This window comes from Mus pahari, chromosome 13 (genome assembly GCF_900095145.1).
Source record: "Mus pahari chromosome 13, PAHARI_EIJ_v1.1, whole genome shotgun sequence".
Classification (NCBI taxonomy): Eukaryota; Metazoa; Chordata; class Mammalia; order Rodentia; family Muridae; genus Mus; species Mus pahari.
The window spans coordinates 22,011,865-22,037,977 of NC_034602.1; positions in this window are offsets into that span (position 1 = coordinate 22,011,865).

The following is a 26,113-nucleotide window of genomic DNA, read 5'->3' on the forward strand; positions in this document are numbered from 1 at the left end:
GACCACTGCCCTTCCCCTGCTAGCTCCCTGGTTCACCATCCCCACAGTGACCAGGCTACCCTGGACTTAGAACCAGTCTCCACAGTATGAATGAGGTTGCCATCCCAAGACCTGGAAATTAAGTCATCCACAGGCATGGTCACTCTTCATGGATCAGGTGTGATTTGATTTGTCCTGTAAGTGAAGAACTTAGAGAAGAAAAGTTTGCATGGGATTATAGAATGTCATTGCTCCTGAGCTTCACCTGATTGGTCCCTTTCAGATAATGAAGGTGACAAATTCTAAAGAGTAGAATGACATAGCAAAATGTGGCCAGTTTTCCCCAGAGAAATCCAGATGCTAAAGAAGGAACAGGTCAAAACTCGTGTCCCAACTCCTCCACCTGTTTGTGAATAATACACAGCTAAAGTTCTTGCTCTGCACTGAAGCACACTAGGAACAGATCTCATTGTCTCCACCCTAGGGGAAAACCATTTGGCCATATAAGTTATAAATACAGTTCTGCATAATTTCTGTTTTGTTCTATCTCCATTCTTGGTGAACAACTTGTACCCTTTGATAAAGAGACTGTAAAGGTGGGTTGAATCTATTTTCTTACACAATACTACATTTCTTCAGACCCTAAGTAAATGCAGGGGAAAAGCATGTGTTTAAATTAAATTTAAATCTGTTGATGATGAGATGCTAATGCTCTGTTAATTTAATTCATCTCTAGCATGTTGGATAGATCTGGAAAAAGTAAAGCAAAGGGATCCAATCTAATTGGCAAGCCACTGTCCAGCCTTGTAAAAAGTAGGGGTGGAGCCAATAAATACAGAACGATGGCTTTGGTCTTGCATGTCCTTTCTTCAGCACTCTCTCTTACAGGACTCTGGCTGTTATGGAACATGCCTTCCACTCTCTAGACTGAAAGAGGTACACGTTTACTTAAGAAGCCTGACTCTACAGCCCTGCGAGATTAAAGCACGCGTGATTTTTAATGTCAAAATATTTACTACCTCTCAAGAAATACTTTACACAGTCCTCTAATTACAACATTTCTTAAGGGTCTATACTATTCCTCTGTACTATGACACAGAAAAAAACCAGTAGTGGCTTCGCATCACTTTCTTCTATTGGCTTGAGATTAATAATCAACAATAAGATTGTTGAAGTGTTAATCTTAAAATAAAGACAGCAGACAGCTCAAGCTACCTCGAGGCTCCTTTCCACCAGGAATAGAAAAAAAAAAAAGATCCCTGAAGAAATATTTTTGAGATGAGATATGAATTTGAGAGCCTGTGGTAGAGAAGTGAAGTGCAGAGGCCCTGAGGCAAGAATTTGTACAAACTGACAGGACAGAGGCCAGTGAAACCAGGATACTGGGGGATACCGAACCCCTGTTCTAAGAACAATGTATTAAACTAACATAGCATAGATGAATTCTGGTAGACCATAGCTGGAGTCATATATTATCAGGAGCTCTTGATTGGTCTCTTTTCTTTGTTTCTTCACCCCTGGTAAAGGCTTTTCACTGGCTAATTCTGTCTGCCCTGACTGAGATTTCCTTGGTGCTAGTCTTATTCAGGAGTTTTCTTGCCTCTTAATTCTGGAACCTTTGACTGAGGAACGAGGTAAACCACATGGAAAGCACCGGCATGCCTTTATGGTCATCATCATCATCATCATCATCATCATCATCATCATTATAACTATTATTAATAGCTCCTGAGTCCAATAAGGCCTGACCATATGGGCATGAGGATAGGGCCATCCACTAGAATATGGACAATTCATCAGAAGTTACACACTACCAAATGGCTCTCTCTCTCCCTCAACACCTATCAACTGTCAATAATTCCTCAGCTGGGAAGTAGAGCCTGGGAGCCTTTCTAAAGTAGGAATTTCTGTTTTCCTTGGAGACTCAGTTGTGTCATGTGATGTTTTTCTAGAGACTGTCTTATGAGAGGATGCTTTGCTGAGAACAGACACGTGGTGTTTTTCTGGGAGTTACCTGTTGAAAGAGCGCTTGATATTATTATTATTATTATTATTATTATTATTATTATTATTATTATTATTTTGCTGGAGAGGATTGTGATATTTGGAAAGAGTGTAAGTAGAATCCAACGAGCAGTGACAGATGCGCTTGCATCGGTTCACCTTGCATCTCTTTGCTGGTCTTTGTTGTGCTTTGCTGAGGCTGTTCTTGACTGTCAACACTCTTGCATTGGTTCACCTTGCTTTCTTTGTTTATCATTACTTGTTGTGACTTTGTAGAGAAAAATGCACCAAAGAACTTCTGGTAGAATATAGCTGCTTCTTGCCACTTCGACTCACGCAGATTGCCAGATATTCAGGCTTTTTTTTTCTGGACCCAGCCACTACTATTGATTCATGTTTGATGTTTAGCTACTGGACTGGACTGCTGACAGCAAAGATTGGAAGCACCCCAAAGAATCATTTCTAAACAGGTCCACAAGCCCCATTTCCTCTTAACCCTTCTTTTCACCTACTTCTGGTGGGTGGTGGGTTAGAAGGGGGGGTGTGAATCATTAAAGAACCATAATTAAAGTAGGTTTTGAAAACTCTAGGCCTTCACAACCCCCTCCATTCTATGTTAGAACCTTCACTGACTAGACTTTGAATTTGCACAGGTCTTATGCAAGTAACCATAACAGCTGGGACTTGGTGGGTGCATCAGCACTGTCATGTCCAGAAGGCAGCATTTCATGTGTGCATCAGCACTGGTGTGTGCAGAAGGCAGCATTTCATGTGTGCATTAGCACTGGTGTGTACAGAAGGCAGCATTCCACTGTTTTCCTCCCATTTCTTAGCTCTCAGATTCTCTCCATACACTCTATCAAGAGCCTTGGGCAGAGGGATGTTGATACAGATGGTCCCTTTGTGGCTGAGCACTCACAGTCACTGATTTTCAGCACTTTAACCATCCACTTTGCATTCACTACTATACACTGCAATAACAAGTTTCTATGACCTAGGCTGAGAACAGCACAAATCTATGGATATAAATATAAATATTAAAAAGGGTAGTTTGAGACTATGACTTGTGGAAGCAATTTATAATCCTAACAAGCCTATATAAAAGATATACAATCCAGGTATTTTATTTATAAGGTATTTATTTATTTATAGATTGGCAGATCTAGAGCTGTACTAATTTATTCCCCAGCTATGAAGTCCCTTATTGTTTGCTGTTTCTCCTGGCCATGCAGTTCCGGTCCCTGTGGTTTCCTCCTCCTCTGTCTTCCTCTCTCCTTTCTCTACCTGCAACCTCCTTGACATAAACCTCTAGTCCCACTTTTCTTCCTCTCCTGCACAGTCACAGGCTCTAGCCTTTTGTTGACCAGATAAATTGGGGAGAAGGTTCATATGCAGACACTTTGAATCCCTGAGGATCTGTTAGTCGGGGCAAACACATCTTGAAAAGCCAGTATTTAGCATTAAAATACAAGCAGCATTAGACCAACCCACAACAATGACTATTTAATGAAATACCACTGTAAGTCCTCCCCTCAAAACGGCTATGACCTCCTAAAACATAGGTTTTTAGCAAAGTTTACAGTTTTAGACAGGATGCTCTTCCAGTGGATTTGGCTCAAAGCTAATCAGAAAGCAGTTGGTTACCCCTATATTCCCATGCCACTATTGCACTAAAGGACACAACTTACCTAGCAGGTCTGTACCATATATGGTTCTCATAGGGTGAGAATACTGATGTTTTTTTTCCTCCCTTCCACCTGCCTGTATTGCACCTTCCAGCAGAAATAGTTTCTTGGTCAGCTTGAAGTTGATTTATTGATATCTTGCAACCAAAAATTGGGTGATATCTTCAGCAATAGGGTCTTATCATACAGTTATAGAGGGAAATATGGTAACAGCCTATGTTATTTTAGGTGTCTCAAGGCCTCTTTGGCCAATAACTCATTAGGAGGTATCCCATCCCTGGCACTGAGATTTTTAACAAGTATCCCATACCTATTAGGAGCAATATTGTCCAACCATCCAAGGTACCTCTCTTGGATCTAACTTCCTCTTTTATGTTATATCTTAAGAAGTTTTTAAATTGCGGGTATAAATATAGGTAGATGTGTAACCCCCCAAAGTATTATTTATTGACAAATGATAATTTGACAATTGCATACAAACCGTACAACATGATATTTTGTGTATATATAATAAAATTGATTAATTAAAATTAATTAATCAGTAAAATTAATATATTCATCACTTTTCATATTTCCCATGGTGAAAGCACTTAAAATCCACCATTTTAGTATTATTCAAGTGTACAATATATTGTGATATATTATTAGCCATATTTACAGTGCTGTATTATAAATTCTTGAACTCAATCTTTTGCCTAATTGAAATTTCTACTCTTCACTTGGCATTTTACCCCAACATCTGGCCTCTGGTAAGACTTTCATGGTCTCTGCTTTTCTGAGTCCACCTCATCCAGATTCCACGCATAGGCTCGCACAGCATCAGTCCTCCTGAGACTGCATAACCATCTTCCAGATTCATCCTTGATATCAAAATAATAGAATTTTCCTTCTATATCAAGGCTAAACAGTACCCCAATGCATCCTCATTTACTCTGTTCATACATCCACTGATGGAACTTGGATTCCAATAATCAGCATTGTCACAAATGATACAAATCAGCACATCAGAAGCCACTCGTACCTTGTCAATCAGAGCTTATGTGCACCCAAGGGTATGGCTGCTGGATTATGTGGGACTTCAATTTTAAACTTCCAATTGAAGTATTTCACATGTATATTATACAGACAAATCCCCATGAGTAGTGTCCAACCACTGTCTTTGTAAATAAACCACTGGCAGTGCCATGCTCAGGGTGATACTGCTGCCATGTTGTCCAGTGTAGGAAATAATTTCATGGGAATGGCTTATTGTAGTGCTCACAAATCTGAGGTTAGAGTTATTTGTTTGTATATAACAAGCTTCTCAGTCATAAGCAACCAAACAAAGGGAACCAAGCCAGTGACTGAGAAGCCACACCTTCCTAGATAGCTCTTCTGCCTGTAACAAGTCTCTGCTTCACCCACTGGTTGATTCTAGACATGTCTACCTACCAGGTTGTTTCCTAACCATTGTGCTCCTGATATTAACTGGTTTGTAAGTCTCTCTGGATTTACATGAGAGTCAGTCTACATTTCTTTTTTTTTTTTTTTTTTTTTTTTTGTATTCCTTGTGACTCTAGTGCAGTCCTATTTCCCCCTAAAGATCTCAGTGGGCAGTCTAACCTGGAAAGGGCTCTGGAGAGACCCTATTTCACTGTGTATATCCTGCTTCAGGAGAGCGTCACAGGCTGAATGCCTTCCTTAAAGGGACACAGGAGATGGCCTCACAATCTGGAAGTTCCCCCTGCACTCAGCCAAGAACTCAGCAAATATTCGGGCTGGAAAATGCATGCTTAATGGCTGAAAAATGTACTTTGGGGTGATATTTTTATTTATTTTTATAGAATATTTTCTTTATTTACATTTCAAATTTTTCCCGTTTCCAGGTCTCCCCTTCAGAGCCCCCCCTACCCTATCCCCACTTCTCTGCCTCTATGAGGGTGCCCCCCACCCACTCCCATCCTCCCACCCTGGCATTCCCCTACACTGGGGCATCAAACACCCTCAGGCCCAAAGGCCTCTCCTCCCATTGATGTCCAACAAGGCCATCCTTTGCCACATATGAGGCCAGCACCATGAATATTCTTTGGTTGGTGGTCCAATCCCCGGGAGCCCCTGGGGGTCTGGCCTGTTGACACTGTTGCTCCCTCCAATGAGGCTGCAAACCTCTCAGCTCCTTTTCAGTCCTTTCTCCAACACTTTCATTGGGGACCCCCCAACTCAGTCCAATTATTGGCTGTGAGCTTCCACCTCTATCTTTTTCAAACTCTGGCAGAGCCTCTCAGGAGACAGCCATATCTGGCTTCTATCAGCAAGCACTTCCTGGCATCCACAAAAACGTCCAACATGCAATAAGGACACATGTTCCATTATGTTCATAACAGCCTTATTTATAATAGCCAGAATCTGGAAACAACCCAGATGGCCCTCAATAGAGGAATGGATGCAGAGAATGTGGTACATTTATACAATGGAGTACTACTCAGCTATTAAAAACAACTTCATGAAATTTGCAGGCAAATGGATGGAACTTAAGAATATCATCCTGAGTGAGGTGACTCAGCCACAAAGGAGCAAACATGGTATGTACTCACTGGTAAGGGGATATTAGCCCAAAAGTTCGAAATACCCAAGATTCAATTCATAGACCATATGAAGCCTAAGAAGAAGGAAGACCAAAGTATGGATGCTTCAGTGCTTTTTAGAAGGGTCAACAAAATACTAACAGGAGGAAATATGGAGACAAACTGTAGAGCAGAGACTGAAGAAAGGCCATCCAGAGACTGCTCCACCTGGGGATCCATCTCATATACAGTCACCAAACCCAGACATTATGTGGATGCCAGGGTGATATTTTTTAATCATCTTATTTTTATGATTCTTATCATTTATAGCAAGGTGCAATATAGACATACACAAAAGAAGCAATATACCCACGTTAGTTTGCCTAAACCCAGTGAGGATAAAAGGGCTGTGCAAACTGACCCTTTGTGGCTTATGGGTGAACACACAGTCAATTCAGGAGAGACTGTAAAACTGGGCCTGCTTTGTTTTACTTATTCCGATAGGGATGGGAGACAATATCCCATTTTAATGCTTTCTTTGAGATCTTCCTTTAAAAATATTATGTTTTGTTTCCAAGCCCTTTTTATATAAATTGCTGTCTTACCTTCCTAACTGTGTATTACAAGTCCATGAATGTAGTGGATATATCATCAGGAGACCAGCCACATCTTGCCTTCTTGGGGCAGCCATGAACAAGGCCACCTGTACCTTGTCAGTCAGAGCTGATGTGATGTGGACCAGCTGTGGCCAGTAGCCTGGGGCTCTGCCTTTGCTCCACCTGTTTCAAGTTCTTTGTTAAAGCTCACAAGTTTCTGCTTGACAATTTTAGGAAGTCCATCTGTCCTCCAGACTTCCTGACAGGATTAGAATGAACTTAAACTATGCAGTGGCTTACTCAAATCTTTGTCCCCACAGCTGTGAGCCCTTGGCAGTAGTCAGCCTCAATGTGATATTAGCCCTCTGGGGCCCTCAGAGCAACTGCAGCTGTCACAAAAACTCGCATAACTTGTGTCTAGGTAGATGTTTAGAAAAGATACCTTTTCATGTAGGTGTAACATTGCTGATATACAACACTAACAGATATCAGCTGTGTTTCTGTCTTTTGAACCAATGAGAAAAAAAATCAAATTTTTAGACAAATTGGGCAGATCTCCATTAATTTAATCATTTAAATCAATACCTAGTATGTATATTTTTAGGAAAATATGTTTTTAATGGTATGTTTAAATTATTTTTTCTTGTTTGTCAGTTTTGGGAGAAAAGCCTCACAAATTATCTGAATATTTTGGGGCAATCACAATTATGTTGAAAACTTATCTATTTGTTTCCTAGAACTTCATTTACCATGAGTTCCAGAGAGGAAACTTTCCCTCCTCACTCAGGTATCCCAGTGGAGTGAACAAATATACATCTCCCGCAAGACATATAAACACATATACAAACTTGAATACACATACACCCAAAAGCACACACAAGGACATATATATATATATATATATATATATATATATATATATATATAGACACATGCATACTCACATTGACAGAAAGAGAGAGAGAGAGAGAGAGAGAGAGAGAGAGAGAGAGAGAGAGAATTGCAAACTCACACACAGGCATAAATCTGCCTTACAAGGCACTCACAAGAAACCAGGAAGATATAATTGACTTCAGTGAAGGCTCACTTCACTTTTCAAGGCCACCTACACAGATTCCACAGGGAGGAACAAACAGAGAAGACAATAGGCTTATGGAAAACACGTATTAGGAAGATCTCACCCAAGTATAAATGAATATTAGCGAGCATAGTCACCGAGAAATGAAAGCATGAATGTGACCATCCAAAGGCTGAAAGCAAGCCCAAGAGCCTGGGACACCAAGATGAATAAAGAAATAAAATAGCCCTCACAAAGGGGAAGGAAACAGAAGTGGGTAACGGTAAACTTCTTTCTTTCTCTTTTTGTAAATCTTCTAAATATTTTATCTTTATCTTATGTGTATGTGCACCCTGTACATGCCAGTTGTCCATGGAAGTCAGAAGAGGGTATTAGATCTCCTGGAGCTAGAGCAACAGAGGATTGTGAGCCACCACACTGGGGCTAAGTGCTGATTATGGGCCCAAAGCAAGAGCAGTGAGTGTCACTAACTCCTGGGCCACCTCTCCAGCCCCTGTAGTAGGTTATTATCAATAAGATACCTTCCTCTCTGCAGAGCACTGGGGTCTTACCATCTGGCAGGGTTCAGCCACTAAGCATCTAGTTCCTTGCTGTCCTCCCTCTTCCCTCCTCAGTCTCTCACACTCATCAGTGGTGAAGCCCCATAGGCATGCTGCTTCTTCACCAGAGAGAGAATATCCAGTATTTGTTTTTCTGCATAAAATAAAGAGGAACAGACATTAATTACACTGATTTGCCCAGCACATATCATTAACTGTAATAAAAGAATTCACTGCATTCCAAAATATATATCTTTACTATGTGTTAATAAAAATTAAAGTAGCTAAAATGTAAATGTTAGATACCTTGATTTGATATGCTATACATGAGCATCAATATTATACTATACCTATAATTTTGTATAATGAATATGAAGTTTCAGATTCTGTCAAAGCAAAAAGATGCCTCATATATAATGAAAGATAAATTATACCTTTCCAAATGCCAATCCCTTGCTCTTTGTACATATACAAACAACCAAAAAAATTTCTAATGACTTTGACTTTGGATTATCCATTATAATAAACACTTGTATTTTTAAACATTAATAAAAAGTAGATTGAAACTAAGGTAAAATAAGATATAGCAAAAGCAGAAATGGGAAATTAACAATATACAATTAGTCCATTTTAAAAAGGTACATGGGCTTCTGTATTTGCCAGGCACTGGCATAGCCTCACAAGAGACAGCTATATCAGTGTCCTGTCAGCAAAATCTTGCTGGCATATGCAATAGTGTCTGCGTTTGGTGGTTGTTTATGGGATAGAACCCTGGGTGAGGCAGTCTCTGGATGGTCCTTCCTTCCATCTCAGCTCCAAACTTTGTCTTTGTAATTCCTTCTCATGGGTATTTTTATTCCCCCATCTAAGAAGGCACAAAGTATCCACACTTTGGTCTTCCTTCTTCTTGAGTTTCATGTGTTTTGCAAATTGTATCTTAGGTATTCTAAGTTTCTGGACTATTATCCACTTATCAGTGAGTACATATCATATGCCCACAGTCATCTATTGGATGGAACACAGGGTCCCCAAATAAGGAGCTAGAGAAAGTACTCAAGGAGCTAAATGGGGTCTGCAACCCTATAGGAATTACAACAATATGATTTAACCAGTACCCCCCCAGAGCTTGTGTCTCTAGTTGCATATGTAGCAGAAGATGGCCTAGTAGGCCATCAATGGGAGGAGAGGCCCTGGGTCTTGAGAAGATTATATGCCCCAATACAGGGGAATGCCAGGGCCAGGAAGCAGGAGTAGGTGGGTTGGGGAGCAGGGTGGGAGGAGGGTATAGGGGACCTTCAGGATAACATTTGAAATGTAAATGAAGAAAATAGTAAAAAAAGAAAAATAAAGATTGCTATACATTGAATTAATTAATTAATTAAAAGGTACATGGTTTCAAGAGGGAAACTTGAAAATAGCATTCTAGAATTTTATGGAAAAAAAATGAGTGTAGAAATAAAAAGACATTCAAATTCTAAGGAAAAGTTTACATGGGACAAAATATACCTGTAAATATATCATTAAACACTTATCTTCAAGAATAAATCTTCTTCCTCCAATACTCGAAGCAATAAAAGCAAAACATATTATTTATATATTATGCTATGTTCACTCTTGGGGGTCCATGTGGTACATTGAAATTTTTTAAAAAAAACACACACTTGAATGATTCTGGGGTGATGATACCCAGTAAGGCCAGAATTTGTCCTTCTCCAAAAGTGGGTCCCAGGGGAGCAGTGTGTCCACGACTGTCCTAGGGAACAGATAAGTTGGCCTTAATTTTACAGATTGCTTATGTGTGGGCAACCCCAATGTGCATGCTTTGGGACTGACTTAACTGGGGCAATAGGGAATGAAGAAAGGACAAATATGCATAAATACACAGAGAGGCTGAGCCTATATGGACCATGTTCTCAGATGGAGATGCAACAACCCCCTGGAAACTCAGCCAATTGTTATGTATAGCATGAATGAAGAGGAAGAGGGTTAAGTCAGTCTCTGTTGGAGGTCTCTAAGGGTGTTGAGACATCCAGGGGAAGAAGCTGCCCTCTATAGTTTCTCTATACAATGTCAAGGTGAATAGCTTCTGCACACCGTGTTAACATTTACACTTGGATCAGGAGACAGCTTTGCCACTCCTCTGAGGGCAAAGCCTTGCCATCACCACCACTCTGAGGCATTGAAGTCCTTGACAAAGCCACGTTCATGTCACCAACACACATTTGCCCAGGACTTCACATTTTCCCAAAAGTGGGAAATGACCCAGAAATAGAATGTTTGGGCAGAATGAATCACATTGGTTTAAAAAAAAAAAATTAAGATTTTAAATAGAATCTTTTAAAGAAGGTTCAAGCAATGGTCATCAGGCACCTGGGAGAAGTCATTCCAAAGTGCCTCTGCCACAGAAGTGGTCAGTATCTGGACTTCACCCTACCTTTCCCTAAAGCTGGGATGCAGCCGGAGAAAGTGTCAAGTCTGAGTTCCTGTTGGAGAAATCCACACCAGGCATGCAGTGCTTCCCTGCTTGATGGGAATCCCAGAATCCTTGACTGAGTGACTTGCCTTCGGGCCTCGGTTTTCTTTCCCTTACTCACAGGTGATCTCAGCAGCACTGGTGGAGGAGCCATTGTGTGTCCTCTCTACTCTGTTTGGAAATCCCCTAACAAGCATTACTAAGCCCAGCCCTGCTTACCTGCTGAAATCTCACTAATCTCCTGCCCGAGGCGCCCCATTAATCTCTTGCAGCAGTTCCAATCCCTGGATCGTGTGCACAGCTACAAAAGGAGGTTTCTGTGTATGTTTCAGTCGCCTTGGTAGAGACAGTCAGCAGATGGCATTGCCAGGTTGCCAGACTGGAATGCTACTAGTCCACACCTTCTGCCACAGACTGAACATCAGCCTGTAGCCTGGCTAAAGGAGAGCAGTACTTCATACTCTTGCCATATGGCTGGGCAAGGAATTCAGCCACAGAGCACTTTGCCTAGCCCAGATTCCCTCTCAACCACTTTAGAAAACAGTAGAAACTCCTAGCAGTGGGGGATCCTGAAGTGGCCACTTCCTGTAGCCAGGTAGGACTCCCAGTGAAGGAGTAAGGACAGCCCACAAAACCTTTGACCCAAAATGTGTCCTGCTTACAAGATGTGTAGGGACAAAGGACAAAGATGGAGGGAATGGCCAACCAGTAACTGTCTCATTTCATGGGCAAGAACCAATCCCTGACACTGTTCATGATTCTTTTGTTACACTTGAAAACAGGATCCTAGCATAACTGCCCCCTGAGATGCTCCCCTCAACAGCTAACCAAACAAATGCAGAGGCCCACAGCCAAACATGAAATGGAGCTCAGGAATCTTGTGGAAGAGTTGGGGAAGGATTGAGAGACCCAAAGAAGATAGGGATCCCACAGAGTCAGCTAGCTAGTCTCCCAGAGACTGAAATAAAAGAGTGAAGGGCCCAGATCCTCTGCACAAATGTAGCAGATTTATAGCTCAGTCTTCATGCAGGTTCCCCAACAACTGGAATCGGTGCTGTCCCTGAATTTGTTGCCTGCCCATGGATCCCACCATGGCAGAGGATGCACCTAGTCCTGCAGTGACCGATGTGCTTGGAAAGCGGGAGGTGATAGCCAGGGGAGGGTCCCTCTTCTCAGAGGAAAAGGGAGGCGGTAATGAAGAGAGGATCTAAGGGCAGTAGGGAGCAGGGGTTAGAGGAGGAGGTACTGATATTGGGATGTAAAGTTAATTAATTAATTAATTAATTAATGGAAAAGAAATCCCCTGTATCCCAACTCTTACTGAATCTCATTGTCAGGAATAAACCAATCTACAAGGTGTGAAGAGTACCTTGAGTTAAGGTCCCATGTGCCTCCCAGACCAGGGAGCCAGAGGATCATATCCCACAACCTGAAATAAGTTCACTTTAATTCTGTAGACTAAAACCAAGATTTCATCCCACTGGCAATCTGAGAATAGCTAAACATTTCAGATATACGCCAGTTACAAGAGAAGAGCCATCAGAAACCAATCTACTTATTACCATGAGACTAATAAAAAGGGTGATCTGGCACATGGCAAAGACTCCACCTACTAAGGCCAGTTTTCTAGTGCGGCTTGTACCTGTTGGGTGCTGTTATGTGTGCACTATCTTAGTAACTCTTCCAATTGCTGGGGGGTGGGGGGGGGGAACCAACCAACCAACAAACAAAAAAACTCACTGCCATAAGTGACTTAAAGAGGGAAAGGAATAAGTATATTTTGGCTCACAGTTCCAAGGCATAGTCCACACTGTGATAGGAAAGTGGCTAGTCACATTGTCTTCCCAGTCAGATCACTCACTTTCTCCCACTGATATAGCTCATGACCCATGTCCATGGAATGATGCTAGCCACAGATCTAGATGGTCACAGATATGCCCAGAGTCTCCGAGGTGATTCTAGACCTTCTCAATTAAAAATTTTGACAATTTCACTTACTCATGTAGGCAAAAAACACTGGACAAGACAGAGTTAATTGTCACCAGGTCAAGGTTTAGAAGGCTGTTGTACTGGATAGTTTTGATGTCAACTTGACACAAGTAAGGATGCTATAGGAAGAAGGAATCTTAGTTAGGTCAATGCCTCCATAGGATTAGCTTGTAGTTAAGTCTGTGGTGCATATTCTTGCTTTGGGATAGATGTGGGAGACCCAGCCCAAGGTGGGTGGTGCTATCCCTAGGAGGCTCTCCTGGGTGGCATAAGAAATAATGTCGAGCAAACTATAAAGATCCAAGCCAGTTAGGCAGTATTCTTCCGTGGTCTTTATATTAGGTCCTGCCTTGAGGTTCCTACCTTGCTTGAGCTTCTCCCCTGACTGCCCTGTGACAACTGTTACCTAGCAGTTTAAGGTGAAATAAACCCTTTCCTCTCCAAGCTGTTTTTGGCTATGGTGTTTCATCACAGTAAGAGAAACCCTAACCAAAACAATTATCAACAAAATGCCTTTGAACAGAGACTGTCAACAATAAAGTTATAATATGCAAATTACTACCAGACACAGTGCCATCATGCACCTTCCCCCAGTGGATACAGTTCAAACAACTTTACTACCCTAAACATTGGCAAAGGTCTAATAGGAAAATAAAATAGTTTGACACCTTTGTGCTAACAAAGTTAAGGACCATGTGCAGCAGAACGAAAAAGAAGTCTTCAGGAAGTCTTATGTATATGTCTCAAAATAAAATGCAAAGTAGTAAAAAATAAAAACAGAGCACACATGTATGTATGTGCTAATACATACTTAAGAAGACTCCTTGACAAGGTCTCCAAGTGTCTTCTCTCCACAAAACTAGATCCACTGCAAACTTGCTTTGTAAAATCGCATCAAATTCTTGGGGTCCCATGTATAGAAGCCAAATATTTGCTTGGATATATTGGGGGTATGCTAGGAAAATCTGTCTAGTAGCACTAAAAGAAGACATATGGAAAGAATAGAAAGAAAATTTCTAAAGATAGACCACAATAATAAATATGCATAAAAAACTCAAAACTTCTTTTAATGCACCTAGATATACTCAGGCATAGATACAAATAGTTAAACACAAAAATTTCACTCATAGAAATAGATGGATAGGTATATAGATATGTAGGTAATTAGATGAATAAATAGGTTGATATAGAAATATATTTACATTATATATATAATATAAATAAATAATAAATAGATGATAGATAATAGATTGATAGATAGATAATTGATAGGTAGATTATAAATATAGATAGATGATAGATTTGATAGGTAGAGAGATGATAGATGATTGATAGGTAGATAGATAGATAGATAGATAGATAGATAGATAGATAGATATTGAATTCATAACTTAGAGTTAATATTCAAAAAAGGAATCTAAGTGTCTATGAAACAGCAAGAGGAAAAGCAGTTTGTCACATATGTGTGTATCTATATGGTTCAATACTTCTCAGCAATAAGAAGAAAGTACTACAGATGTTTTAGTAAACATGTGATGCTAATCCATTAGACTGAAGTGAAAATGCTAACTCTCTCTACATTGTGGGTTGGTTGTTGTCATGGAAGAGTTCATCATTTCTTCTGGACCAGAATCAGACTTCATGCTTCACAGAACATCTTGTATTGTTCTCTGTGTTACACTTTGGATGCAATGACAGAGTGCTAGCCTGTACACATGGTCTGAAAGGACACATTGTTAAGCTCCTATTGGGCATGAGCTGCCATCTTCCCTTTAAGAAGAAAGGAAACATTGCATCATTATCATATGACTAGCTCCTCCAGAGTAATGAATTGATGTGTGCAAAGAGATGAACTGTAAATGTCTCTGAACTGTGTAGATATCTTCAGCTTCCTAGTCAATGGATATTGTCATATATGACTATTTCAATTCAGATTCACAGACTAATTTGCTTAAAAGTCCTGACCACATGAAAGCCTGAAAAACAGTCATGACAAAATCCAGGCAATAAAGATTCCATAAAGCAGAATTCCAGTCTTGGGAAAATTTGAAACATCAAAGCTGATTTGTACAGACAGGATACAATTTGGTTTTCTGAAAGCTGAGATCAGTAGCCAAAAGCACAAGGAGAGTCTGGGAATTGGTGGAAATGTGCTGTGTCTTAATTTCTTAGAAGCTCCACCACTGTTCTATGCATCAAAACTCACCAGATGGAACACTGCAGCAAGGGGTTTACTTGTATTCCTACTGTAGTCCTTGAGCTGTCTACATAGAGAGTGGGGGCTGATTTCCGGCCATACTGCCCATAACAGCATGATGTCAGATCTTCAGGCATGCACCTGGATAATTCTTTTTTGTATTATTCCACACTGTATAATAAACTGTAGCTACAGACTAGTGATGGGAGGGGGCCCTGTTTCCATTTTGTCTCTCTTCTTATTTTTTACAGTGTTGAGGATTGTATATAGGGCCTTATGCATGCTAGGAAAGAACTTTACCATTGAGCTGCATCTCCAGCACATGTTTTCCATTTCTTACACGCTCAATTTCCATGCCTCTTGTACCACATGTCATTCATAATCATGGTAACAACAGCATCCTAGTTGGGGGAATCACTGCAGTGAGACCAAAGTGTTCTGTGATCTCAATCATGAAATCACTGGCACTAGAACACATCAGGCTCTGAACATTAAGTGTCTACTGCATGACAATTCTATGCCAATGAGTTATTGGGCTCTTCCTTTACATGTATTGGTAGAATAATCAAAGTAACAACTTCTTCAGTTTGTGTAGATGAAATTTTGCCTCTTTCCGTATGATCTTATAGTTGACAGCAGAAGTGTAGTTTCTCTCAGTGTGGAACATGGAACTAGAAATAATATTTAAGCACATTTTTTCTGTTTGCTCTTTTTGTTGTTCTTTGTTGACTTTTTGGCAGATGATAAACAATGGAAATTAAATTATATCCCTCAGAGTATGTGGTGGTTTGAATATACTTGGCTCAGGGAGTGGCACTATTAAGAGGTGTGGCCTTGTTGGAGTAGGTATGGTCTTGTTAGCGGAAGTGTATCATGTTGGGAGTGGGCAAAGAGACTCTCCTTCTAACCATATGGGAGCCAGTCTTCTAGCAGCCTTCAGCTAAAGATGGAGAATTCTCTGCTCCTCCTGCACCATGCCTGCCTGGATGCTGCCATGTTCGCTCCTTGGTAATAATGGACTAAACCTCTGAACCTGTAAGCCAGCCCCAAATTAATGTTTTTCCTTACAAGAGTTGTCTTGGGGCCTCAAGAATGGACAAGCCACAGTTGGAGACAGCAAGACTAGCCAACACCAGAGATAACCAAATGGCAAGAGGCAAGACTAAGAACATAAGCAACAGAAACCAAGACTACTTGACATCATCAGAACCCAGTTCTCCAACCACAATGAGCCCTGGATATCCCAACACACCAGTAAAGCAAGACTCTGATTTAAAATCACATCTTAAGATGATGATAGAGGACCTTAAGAAGGACATAAATAACTCCCTTAAAGAAATACAGAACACAGGTAAACATGTAGAAGCCCTTAAAGAGGAAACACAAAATCCCTAAAAGAATTACAGTAAAACACAGCCAAACAGGTGAAGGAATTGAACAAAACCATCCAGGATCTAAAAATGAAAATAACAACAGTAAAGAAACCACAGGGGAGACAACTCTGTAGATACAAAATCTAGGAAAGAGAGCAGTGGTCATAGATGCAAGCATCACCAACAGAATACAAGAGATAGAAGAGATACTCTCAGGGACAGAAGATACCATAGAAAACATTGACACGACAGTCAAAGAAAATGCAAAATACAAAATGCAAAATGCAAAATGCAAAAAGCTCCAGGAAATCCAGGACACAATGAGAAGACCAAACCTATGGATAATACATATTGAAGAGAGTGAAGATTCACAGCTTAAAGGGCAAGTAAATATCTTCAACAAAATTATAGAAGAAAATGTATCTAACCTAAGGAAAGAGATGTCCATGAACATAAAAGAAGCCTACAGATCTCCAAATAGATTGGACCAAAAAAGAAATTCCTCCTGTCACATAATAATCAAAACACCAAATGCACAAAACAAAGAAAGAATATTAAAAGCAGTAAGGGAAAAAGGGCAAGTAACATATAAAGGCAGGCCTATCAGAATTACATCAGACTTCTCACCAGAGACTATGAAAGCTAGAAAATCCTGGGCAGATGTCATACAGACCCTCAGAGAACATAAATGCCAACCTAGGCTACTATACCCAGCAAAACTCTCAATTACCATAGATGGAGAAACCAAGGTATTCAATGACAAAACCAAATGAACACAATATCTCTCCAAAAATCTAGCCCTACAAAGGATAATAGATGGAAAATGCCAACACAAGGAGGGAAACTACACCCTAGAAAAGGCAAGAAAGTAATCTTTCAACAAACCCAAAGGAAGATAGTCACACAAACATAAAAATAACAGGAAGCAACAAGCACTATTCCTTCATGTCACTTAATATCAATGGACTTAATTCTCCAATAAAAACACACAGACTAACAGACTGGATTTATAAACTGTACCCAGCATTTCCCTGCATACGGGAAACGCACCTCAGTGTCAAAGACAGTCACTACCTTAGAGTGAAAGGCTGGAAAACAAATTTCCAAGTACATGGTCCCAAGAAACAAGCTGAAGTAGCCATTCTAATATCGAATAAAATTAACTTTCAACCAAAAGTTGTCAAAAAGGATAAGGAAGTACACTTCATACTCATCAAAGGAAAAATCTGCTAAGAAGATCTCTCAATTATGAACATCTATGCTCCAAATGCAAGGGTACCCACATTCATAAAAGAAACTTTACTAAAACTCAAAGTACACATTACACCTCACAAAATCATAGTGGGAAACTTCAACACCCCACTCTTATCAATGAACAGATCATGAAAACACAAACTAAACAGAGACACAGTAATACAAACAGAGGTTATGCACCAAATGGTTTTAACTGATATCTATAAAATATTTCATCTTAAAATAACAGAATATACCTTCTTCTCAGCTCTTCATGTTACCCTCTCCAAAACTGTAATTCCAAACATCCTATCAGATCACCACAGACTAAGGCTGGTCTTCAATACTAACAAAAACAACAGAAAGCCCACATACACATTGAAGCTGAACCATGCCCTATGCAATGATAACTTGGTCAAGGAAGAAAGAAAGAAAGAAATTAAAGACTTTTTAGAGTTTAATGAAAATGAAGCCACAACATACCTAAACTTATGGGACACAATGAAAGCAGTTCTAAGAGGAAAATTCAACTCTAAGTGCCTCCATAAAGACTCTTGAGAGAGCATACACTAGCAGCTTAACAGAACACCTAAAAGTTCTAGAACAAAAAGAAGCAAATACACCCAAGAGGAGTAGAAGGCACAAAATAATCAAACTCAGGGCTGAAATTAACCAAGTAGAAACAAAAAGAACTATACAAAGAATTAACGAAACTAGGAGTTGGTTCTTTGAGAAAATCAACAAGATAGATAAACCCTTAGACAGACTAATCAGAGGGCACAGAGACAGTATCCAAATTAACAGAATCAGAAATGAAAAGGGAGATAAAACAACAGAAACTGAGGGAAATTTTTAAAAAAATCATTATATCCTACTACAAAGGCCTATATTTAACAAAAACTGAAAAATCTGGATGAAATGGACAATTTTCTAGGCAGATACCAAATACCAAAGTTAAATCAGGATTAGATAAACCATCTAAATAGTCCCATAACTCCTAAAGAAATAGAAGCAGTCATTAAAAATCTTCCAACCAAAGAAGCCCAGGACCAGATGGGTTTAGTAGAGAATTCTATCAGACCTTCAAAGAAGACCTAATGCCAATACTCTTCAAACTATTCCACAAAACAGAAACAGAAGGAACTCTCCCCAATTTGTTCTGTGAAGCCACAGTTACACTGCATATTCTCCCTTGAAGATAAAATAGTTTCTGCCTAATCAGGAAATTTTCACAATTTCCTTTCATCGAGGACTTCATAAGAGTTTTTTTGTTTGTTTGTTTTTTCGTTTTGTTTTGTTTTTTTTACTTCTATTATGTTTAATGTTCCAAATAGATTTTAAAACCTGGAAAAAAAAAAAAAAGAATTGCCTTGGTCATGGTGTCTGTTCACAGCAGTAAAACCCTAACTAAGACAGAGTAGTAGACTGAAACAACTGAGATGCAAGTTATTTAAGCAAATATTTCCCTTACATTATTAAGATAATATGTCATTTGAGGGGAACATTTGGGAACTATAGGAAAAGAATAAGGAAAAATATCATCCATAGCTTATAAAAGCATTTAAAATTTTGGTATGTGTGAAAGAGCCCATGATTTGTGTGTACCCATGTACATGTTTGAGTTTGTACGCATTTGTGCGTGGTGATACACATGAGCACTTTCCAAATATGTATAGAAGCCAGGGGCTGGTGTCAAGTGCTTTCCTCAGTTGCTCTCTAATTTATTCTTTGTGACAGAATCTCTCACTGAACCTTGGACTTACTGATTCAACTAGACTGGCTGCCTTCTTAGGCCTGTGGTGACAGGCATGTGCTACCCCACCCAACATTTTACATAGGCTCTGAGAGATTGCACACAGGTCCTCAGACCTCAGTGGTAAGGGACTGAGCCACCTTCCTAAACCCCACAGACATAATTTTAAAAATAGATTTATCCTTACCATTAGAATAGCTTCATTTTTCTACCTCGAAAACTCCTCTATTCAAAGAGCCTGAAAAATGTTGTGACTTTTTGTTAACTATCAGTACTAATTAAGGATAATGGGCTAAAGCCTCGTCATCTCTCATTCCTGTGTAAATGACACAGCCTCTAGACAGAACCCACATAGATAATTTCCTATAATGATTCTGGAACATCTTGTTCACTCCCACCCCTTCTGTGGATGCTCACACCCATCAGCACGTTTTCATGTGAACACCATTTTCAAGTTTGTAATCATTTATCCTTCACAGACACATGGAGCATGTGCTCCTCCAGTGGTCCCATGGCAGAAGGCACCCAGCAGATATCAGCCCTGACCATGGGAACTTACAAAGAAGTGGAGGACAGCCACAAAAACTTTCATGTGTCTCAGACTGAAAAAAACAGACAGATTAAACAACTCTGTAATCGCTCTATATATGCAGCTCAAAGGAACAATTAGGTAAGTGTTTGGCAGATGGTAGGAAATAGGGTTTGCACTGTTAGAAGAGAATCCACAGGTAAGTGAGGGCAGAGGGCTGAAATGACCCTCACAGTAACAGGTTAAAATTAGAGGCATCAATATGAAATCACGTATGGCTCTGTATAATTTGAGATGAAAGACACTGCTATTGTCCCATTCCCAAATCCCCCATCTTGTTGGTTCAGTATGAAAACCCTTATCACATATATATCCTGGGCCTTCAAAGTTTGTCCTCTTCTGATATGGGCCAAGTCATGTAGCAGGCAGACTGAAACTATTCAAGCCTGGGAGGAATGGCTTATAAGCAGACATCACTTCCAGCTTTGGAAGGTAGGTAACTAGGGGCTCCATCTGTCTGTAATTCTCTGGTCAGCTCTAAATGGACTATGCAACCATAAATTGGCCATAATGACTTGTATCCTATAGCTAACCACTTTTCCTCAATTTCCTGACCATCTGCTGTTTTGATGGTAGATGTTTATAGTGTAAGCTAAAATTCAATAAAATCTCTAATTGCTTATTTTGATTTTACCCTGTGACATGAGTTATTACTTGAAGTCTGGGTGCTGGCCAACATCTATCAAACTGCCCTCAATATCAGTTTATAAAGTCCAGACTTTCAGAAGTGTTCACTTTCAGAGCCTCTTGACCTTGTTGAAGTTTGACTCCCTATGTACATCTTTTCCCGTCCATGGTGCTCCTAGGTGTTGCTCCTATTTGGAGCTGGGATGACTGCAAATGTATCTCTTCATCTACAAGCACCACAGCAGTTCATGTTATAATCATGAAAATATGATGTAGGGAATTTGCCAAATCTAATTGAATTTTAACCAAATGTATTCATATTGTACTTGTGTCTATTTTGGCTATGTAATTGTATCATTGTTTGAACATTAGGTCTTTGGTTGTTTTTCCTTTCAATTAAAAAAATTCCACTTAGCTGTTCTTACCTTGCTTTGTTCCCTTTCATCTTAAAATGTCCTTATTTTGTCTTTATTTCTGCTGGGTTCTTTTGTCAAGCATAGAGTCCATGAGTTTGACTCAAGGTGGTGATGTCCATTGACATAGATTATGGTCTCAGCTCTGGTCTGGCTTACTTTCCGAGATAACAGTGCCCATTCACTTAGGCTCTGGCTTCAGTGTCAGCTCACCTTTTGAGGTCAGACTGTCCACCAGAGATCAAGCTCCCTCTCTAGTTTTCTCTTTGAGGACAAAGTGTCCACCCAAGTTCTGATGCCAGCTTGGGCTCACTTTTGAAGTTAGTCTGTCTGTGCTTCAGCATCTACCCTAGACTACCCTACAATGCCTGAAAGTCAGCCGAGATGCTAGATTCAAATCCACTCCCCACCATGTTTTCATTCTTCTCCATAGCTCTTACACACACACACACACACACACACACCATGTAATATATATGTAATATATATACACATATATGTATATGACTACACACACATATAGATGATATAGATATAGATATAGATGATATAGATATAGATATAGATATAGATGATATAGATATAGATATAGATATATTCCTAGTCATTGTAGGAAGTAACCTCTATGTCTCAAGGTTTATAACATACTTTTTGTTAATTTGTTTTTATTTTTTCCATATTCTATTGCTTTTTTTTGTCTTCCAAGAACACAGGCTGCCTTGAGTTACACAGTTTCTGTGACTCAACTGCCTTAGAAATGAGAATATTCTACATTCTTTGGACACATATCTTTTCCTCAGTCTACCTTTAACCAGCACTTTCATTATCCCTTGCTTTTCTGCTTCTATCCTCTACTTCCCCTACAGCAATCCAACACAATCACTTACCACACGTGATTTCTTCCCTTGTTTGTCCACCTATACCTACTATAACACACAGTAAGTACTGTTGCTATCCTTTGGCTCCCCATAAAAGTAGGCTTTTAAAGATTGGCTTGCTGTAGTCAGCTGACACTCCATTTTCGTGGTGAGTTTACTGTTACACTGACCATAGCTACAGATAGTTCTCAACTTTAAGCAAAGGTCTGAGAATAAAGCTTGGTGCCACAAACCACAGTCTACAAAAAAAGCATGCCACCTTAAGCAGACTACAAGATAGCCTCTTGTGAATGCTGCAAAAAAAATCTAAAAGTAGAGAAACAATCAGAATTGAAAACCAACAAAAATCTTAACCATTGACCCAACCTCAGAGAGGAGGTTCCGATGAAAAAATATCAGGAGAGTGAAAAACGACTTGTCTCCTTCATGAATTCCCAACTCCACAGTAATGAATGACCTTATTAAAAAGAACCTGTAGGAAATTTCAGACACAAATCCCAAAGAACAATTACCAGTCTGTTCTAATAACTCCGAGGGGATATGATGCATTCCAACATTACAGATAGATGAGATTTAAAACAAAACAAAACAAAACAAAACAAACAAACAACAAAAAAACAAAAGCAAAAACCTCATTCAGGAAATTAGAATAGACTACAATAAACCAATACTGAAGAAAACCACACTGAAATGATGATAGAAATGGCAAAAATCACATCAGGTTGAATCAGAAGTTCAGAGGAAGGCCACACCATTAGGATTAATCATTTGGAGGATATAATTTAAACCTTTGGGACAGAAGAGAGGAAAAATATAACTTTGTAATGGTCAATGATAATTTCTAAAAGTACTATGAAAGGGACATGTAATATTTGGTGGATATCTTGAAAAAGTGAAAATTTATTAAGTTCAGGTAGGCAAGAAGGAGAATAATTTCATGCCAAAGAATAAGAACAGCTTCTGTTAGGAACATAGCTAAAGGTATTTTGTGTAAGTCAAGAAGCCATTTTTATGTGACTTGAAGTAATTTGACGTACAAGTTTACCAGTGGGCATCTCTGAGAAGAGCTAGGCCTTAGAATCAAACCCCGGGTAGACCACCTTGCAGCTTGGATCTGAGGAGAGCTCAAGACAGGTCTTGATATTCCCGTGAACTAATCCCAAATTAGTGTTGATGTAGTAGTAGTGAATCAACCTCAAGCTTTGAACCCTGATAGCATAAAGTTGCCATTCAATGAAATGATACAAAAATTGGAGCTTTGAAAAGAGTCTCTCGGATTGTACTGTCATACTCTTGAGAGATCTGACTTCTCCAGCCCCTGTGCTGATAGCTATACATGAGAGGACTTGAGACTCTATGTGTGGTCTTGCCTTTGGTGACTGTTGAGTTTCCACACTGTCACTGGACCCACATAGGCCTGCTTTTCAGTGTTACATGCTATACAGTACTCTCAAGGACTTCCTGGGAGTTCTATCAGTGCCACTGTCCCAACCTGTTATGGCTGAAGGATTTCACAGTGGACGTGAGTCAAGCCTACAAAATTCCAGAAGATTCTCCAGTGGAACCCTACAGTAGTATTTCTGTCCAAACAACTATTCCCACTTGGTAATACATCTGTTTATCTTTTATAGCATGACATTATAAGGAATGTTTGTGTGACACACTGAGCCTATTGAAAACACAAATCTTGGTGGACATCCTAATTGTGGCCATGCTCTCTCCAGTTTCAATCAAATCATAGAATAAAATTCTCCAAATCTAAAAAAAAAAAAAAAGAGGTGCTTGAACATATACAGCATACCAAACAACTACATATCAAACACAGTCTTGCCAAATTTCAAAATACAAAGACTACTAGGCTTATTATTGTCTCAGATTAATCCAACACAGTACCAGTGAATGACTTCTTCAGTACCCCACTCTCATCATTAGATGTGTCAACCAGACAAAATACAAACAGAGAAATTCAGGAATTAAATGATACCATAGGTCAATTGGAACTTATAGGGATCTGCAGAATATTTTACCCAAATATGTAAGAATACACATTCTTCTAGCAGCCCATGGAACTTTCTCTAAAATAAATCACATGTTGATTTATTTTATGATCACACATAAAGCAATTCTCACCAAACTTATAAAAGTTGAAATAATTCCTTGTATTCTTTCTGGTCATAATTGAATAAAACCACAAATCAACACCAAGAGAATTTGCAGAAAATATGTAAACCCATGGAGATTAAATAACACACTATTGAATTATGACTGTGTCATTAAGGAAATAAATCCTAAACTTTAATAAAAATGAGGACAGAACACATCAAAACTTATGGGATATGAACCTATGGAACAAAAATAATTATAAGAAAAAGGTCTATAAGCTTGAGTGGGATCATGAGAAAGGTTTGGGGGAGAGTATCTGGAAAGGTCTGAAAGTGGGGAAAGCAGTGTGATTCTATTTCAATTCAAAATAAATTTTAAAATCTTTTAAAAAAATTGAATGGAGGTTCCCTCCAAGAGGGATAATGCTGTGCTAAGTAGTCATTTATTATTAAACAAAAGTCTTAGTACCAAATGAGAGACACATTTCTATGAATTATTGGCCAGAAAAGACCCAAAAGTTAAGACCCTGCCTTAAGAAAAACTATACTATTTTTATTGCTATCATAAAATTGGGATGAAGAAGTTGATGGAAGGACCATATTTACAAAAATACCACAAAATTTGGCCAAAGACATACACAATACAAACTGGAGGTTTTCTGGGAACTTCTTCTAAAGCAGCTAGCCTTCATAGTCCCAGAGGTGTTTTGTGGGCTCATCACAAATTTTACTCAAGCTGGGTGTGATGGTATACCTACCCTTTTATCTCTTTCATGTGTGAGAGAGAATCAGATCTATCTTTGTGAGTTTGAGGTTAGGCTGGTCTACAAAGTGAACTCCAGAACATAGTAAGACCTTATCTCAAAAACAAACTTTTAAATTCCAGACTCAACTCTACTCTCTGCATGGGAAAAACATGTTACTAAAAACAAAACAAAACAAACAATAAAACACAACCAACACAACACTAAAAACCATGCTAACTCTGCAAGCTACAGTAACTGACCTTTCAAGTGAGATGCGCCCTCAAATGCAACAGTGAGATCTTACTATTGGGTTACCAACTGCTTCCCATTTGGATTTGAACTCTACAGGAGGGAACTAACTCTTGTTTGGACCTCTAAGTCTGCTTCAGTGCTCTTGGATAGAGAGGTCATATTCCCTGAAGAGAAACCTACTACTGTTTTGTAACAGTCATGTTGTCAAATAACCTTCTAAACATTCACATTTATGACCCCATATGTCATATTTATACCTTCCCCAGAAGAGTTTCTTACTGCAGTGGGCAGTGGTTAATACAGAAACACAGAACTGGTCAGTGGGTGATTGTGAAAGTGAAGGTGGGGTGATTTTTTTTCCAACTTGGAGAACTAGGGCTCAGAGAACACGAAGGAGAGAAGGTAGAAAGATATGAGATCCAAGGAAGGGAAAACGTACACCAAAAAGATTCCCTGACCTTGACATAGCCCTGAACTCATGAATTCACTGCAGCTATTGTCATCTGAATGAATCCTGCACAAAACTGGACCTATCAATGTTTCATCATGGATGAGAAAGATGTCAATGGGACTCAACTCCTCTCAGAAGGACTATTAGCAATTAGATCTGGTTCATAAGACTTTGTTCTGCCATGTAGCCACAGATGAATTGCCCTTCCTCCATATGTACTTCCTGACCACAGTCAGACAGGTAACTCTGGTTAAGCACCATGATCACACATGAAAGTGGGAAGAGGAATCGTTGGATATGATGCCTTCAGGAAATGGAGGGGATCGGGGAAGGGAATGAAGGGTGGAAATGACTATATCCATTATATGATTGTCAAATGAAAATAGAAAACAAAATCAACCAGTAGTTACATTGAAATATTTATAAAGTTAGAAGCAACTTCGTAGACAATGGATGGCCTTCATTCACTCAAAAAACCAATCCAGGTCTCCACTCCAAACTATAAAAGCAGACACACACACACACACCACACACACACACACACACACACACACACACACATACACACACACACATACACACACACACACCACACATACACACACACATACAC